The sequence below is a fragment of the Schistocerca cancellata genome, chromosome 8 (assembly GCF_023864275.1).
Source record: "Schistocerca cancellata isolate TAMUIC-IGC-003103 chromosome 8, iqSchCanc2.1, whole genome shotgun sequence".
Lineage (NCBI taxonomy): Eukaryota > Metazoa > Arthropoda > Insecta > Orthoptera > Acrididae > Schistocerca > Schistocerca cancellata.
In genome coordinates this window covers 579,464,940-579,468,816 of record NC_064633.1, presented here as the reverse complement: position 1 = coordinate 579,468,816, position 3,877 = coordinate 579,464,940, and the positions used below count along the sequence as shown (strand labels likewise).

At 48.5% G+C, this 3,877-nt stretch overlaps 1 non-coding gene across 1 annotated transcript; it reads left to right on the top strand.

The window, feature by feature from the left end:
• Positions 1-3,347: 3,347 nt before the first annotated feature.
• On the top strand, positions 3,348-3,422 carry Trnat-ugu (transfer RNA threonine (anticodon UGU)). Its single transcript has one exon. It is a non-coding gene; the product is annotated as a tRNA-Thr (tRNA).
• The last annotated feature ends 455 nt before the right edge of the window (positions 3,423-3,877 follow it).

Below are 3,877 nucleotides of genomic sequence, written 5' to 3'. Positions count from 1 at the left end.
GAAACATGCGTATTGTTTTAAAATGAGGCCGCGTTCATTGTCAATACGTCCCAGAGATGGCAGGACCGTACGGCAGATGGAATTTTACCGCCAGCGGCGAGAATGAGAACTGTTTTAAATACTTAAAATGGCGACGTTTTCCTTACTTGAACAGCGTGCAATCATCCGTTTTCTGAATTTGCGTGGTGTGAAACCAATTGAAATTCATCGACAGTTGAAGGAGACATGTGGTGATGGAGTTATGGATGTGTCGAAAGTGCGTTCGTGGGTGCGACAGTTTAATGAATGCAGAACATCGTGTGACAACAAACCGAAACAACCTCGGGCTCGCACAAGCCGGTCTGACGACATGATCGAGAAAGTGGAGAGAATTGTTTTGGGGGATCGCCGAATGACTGTTGAACAGATCGCCTCCAGAGTTGGCATTTCTGTGGGTTCTGTGCACACAATCCTGCATGACGACCTGAAAATGCGAAAAGTGTCATCCAGGTGGGTGCCACGAATGCTGACGGACGACCACACGGCTGCCCGTGTGGCATGTTGCCGAGCAATGTTGACGCGCAACGACAGCATAAATGGGACTTTCGTTTCGTCGATTGTGACAATGGATGAGACGTCGATGCCATTTTTCAATCCAGAAACAAAGCGCCATTCAGCCCAATGGAAGCACACAGATTCACCACCACCAAAAAAATTTCGGGTAACCGCCAGTGCTGAAAAAATGATGGTGTCCATGTTCTGGGACAGCGAGGGCGTAATCCTTACCCATTGCGTTCCAAAGGGCACTACGGTAACAGGTGCATCCTACGAAAATGTTTTGAAGAACAAATTCCTTCCTGCACTGCAACAAAAACGTCCGGGAAGGGCTGCGCGTGTGCTGTTTCACCAAGGCAACGCACCCGCACATCGAGCTAACGTTACGCAACAGTTTCTTCGTGATAAGAAGGCTCGTGATAAGATGGCTCTGAGCACTATGGGACTTAACATCTATGGTCATCAGTCCCCTAGAACTTAGAACTACTTAAACCTAACTAACCTAAGGACAGCACACAACACCCAGCCATCACGAGGCAGAGAAAATCCCTGACCCCGCCGGGAATCGAACCCGGGAACCCGGGCGTGGGAAGCGAGAACGCTACCGCACGACCACGAGATGCGGGCGCAGATTGTTAGAATAACGTGTAAGCGTGCTGTCATATCGCTGGCTTGGTTGCGGAGTATCTTTGCAGGCAGCCGCGTCTGCAGAGTCGAGCGCGGGACACGGAACTGGTATGTTGTGCAGTGGGTATCTCTGCTGGTAAGAAGCATTGTTAGTATGGAAGTTGAAGTGTTGCTACAAGTGCTATTACAGTAAAGTGATGAAATATGGAAGTGATTCAGAGGAAAGTGCGTCAAGATGTAATTAAAAATGAGTAGTGCCGCTGATAACGTATTTGTGTATAGAATGAAATTTGTGTATACTCTCGTAGCGTGTCGCACAACGTCAATCATCCGCGCCGTGTTCGGTCTCCCAGAATGAACTGATGTGAATCAGCAAAAAATAGTTACCATAAAAGAGTGCAGCCAAGTGCCAGTGTCTTGTAGCGAGCGTGAGAACGTGCGTTCGGTCATCGCGTTGTAACACCTCCGATTTAATATTTTCGACCCGATCTGATCTGACCGAATGGCAGCCCAATAATTATTAATTAATGTGACCGTGTACCTAATGGGGCTGGCAATCGGAATTGACTGCTACGGAGTTGTTACTTTCCAGTTTGTCCTTCTCAAATGCTGTAATAATGAAATGTCTGGTAACAAGAAGAACACCAACACAGTTTCACTAATCAAGAACCTATATTCGTCTCAAAAACACAAAAAGGAGGAGACAGCCACTGCCTTCGTCATACATATCTAATTACGGCTAATCTCAGCACAGGCTTCTTCCTTTTTTTTATTATCGTCACACGTTAATCCATCACTGCAATCCAACACTGCAATCCAAAATGATGCCTGCGCGGTAGACGCGAAACCAAAATATCGGTACTGAAATATCACTGATCACTCTCGTAATTATACTTCTTCACTTTCCCAGTATTATTCTAGCACAAAGGGGTTAAACCGTGGCGATGGCCACTCCCTTTGTCGGTAAAGCCTTGCATTATAGCAACAGGCCTCCACACAGCTCGGCCCTCAACATGGGACTGCCTCAACTCACACTCGCTCTCGCAACACGACACAATCGATTGTTTGCCCTATCGACCTGTGCCGAGTGCAAACTTATAGTTAGGGCCTACGGACCCCTTACAGCGTTCCGCATCATCAACAATCAGCCGCGCCGCGACGGTTACGCGCACGCTCGTACAAGTGAGAACTGAGAACTGAAAAATTAACTTTACGAACAGTGTTATATCATTACTAGTGTCGAGGAGGACTGGTACGAAAAGAAATCTGTGTATGCGTGGGGAGCGTAAGAACTTTCGTTCGATTATTCGGCTTTCGCATCATCAACAATCATCTGCGCCGTGTTTGGTTACGCGTACGCTCGTCCAAGTGATATTGTGGACAGATAATCATCAAGATTGTTAATTGGGATAAACAGTTACGACTTAGAGTGTAAACAGTGCAACCTGTGATTTCTTATCGTCTCAGAATATAGTTGTCCATACCAGTGTTGTGTTTTAACGTTGAGTGGCTCCCCTAAACCCGCCTGTATATTTCGATAGATAAGTTCAGGCAAGCCAACAGCAGTGTGGAGCAGGACAATACGACCGCCGCGGTATTACCAGGTACGTGGTGTGGACAGGGAGCACTGTCACGAAGCGAGAAGTCAGTTTAAAGGTACCCCACCCATTTGTACTCCCGGGCGTAGACAGGTAGGAGGTTTGTGTACTTCAACCGAGAGTACCTAGGTAGGAGTCGAGCGCGTTGCTGCCACACAAGCTTTCGGCGCCTTATGTTGGCGTTTATTAATTATGTTGCGGTAACTGTCAGGAGCATATCCGTAAAAACCACTCCCGTCATCAGTTGTTGAACGTTTGCACACCAAAATTTTAGTGCTCTGCCGGTGTTGAAGCTACATCCACGTCACGTCGTGGTTCTGTTCGTGTCGACGCCCGTCTCGCAGTCTTACTCGTATGTGCGCCTCCCCGGTCACGTTACCGTCGACGAAAAGCTCCAGGTACTTCGACTGCTACCTCCGTAGGTAAACAAAGTTCCCGACGCTTCCCGTCACTAGGGTGAGAGTTAAGTGATACCTGCGTGCGTGTCGCGTGGCATATCGCCGGGCATCGAACCGGCACCCTTCTGTCGTCGCCACTGACCTCAAGAGGCGCGCCTGTGGGCGGATTTGAAGACGCACTATCCTCTGTGCCCGCGGTGGCTCAGACGGATAGAGCGTCTGCCATGTAAGCAGGAGATCCCGGGTTCGAGTCCCGGTCGGGGCACACATTTTCAACATGTCCCCAAAGAAGCACATCAACACCTGTTTGCAGCTAGGGTGTCCATTTAATTATCATTTCACTGGATTTGAAGTTCGCACGTCGTACACCAGCAAGTTATTGCAGCAGTTTACTTGCGCGGAGGAACTTGCCGCGCGATTTGAGAGTGTAAACATATCGCCAAGTCGACTTGCGACTGTAGCAATTTATTGTGGAAGTGACTTGCTGCACGTTTTCCGCTTCCAGTGTGAACACCACGCAAGAAGTATCTGCAAGTAACTTGCAGCTTTTGGGATTTATTTCTCTTTCCTGCAAGTAGGAAGCGCAAGTTACAGTAAGTATGTCGTCTGCATAACACTCATATTTGCCGGCCGAGCGGTTAAAGGCGCTACAGTCTGGAACCGCACGACCACTACGGTCGCAGGTTCGAATCCTGCCTCGGGCATGGATGTGTGTGATGT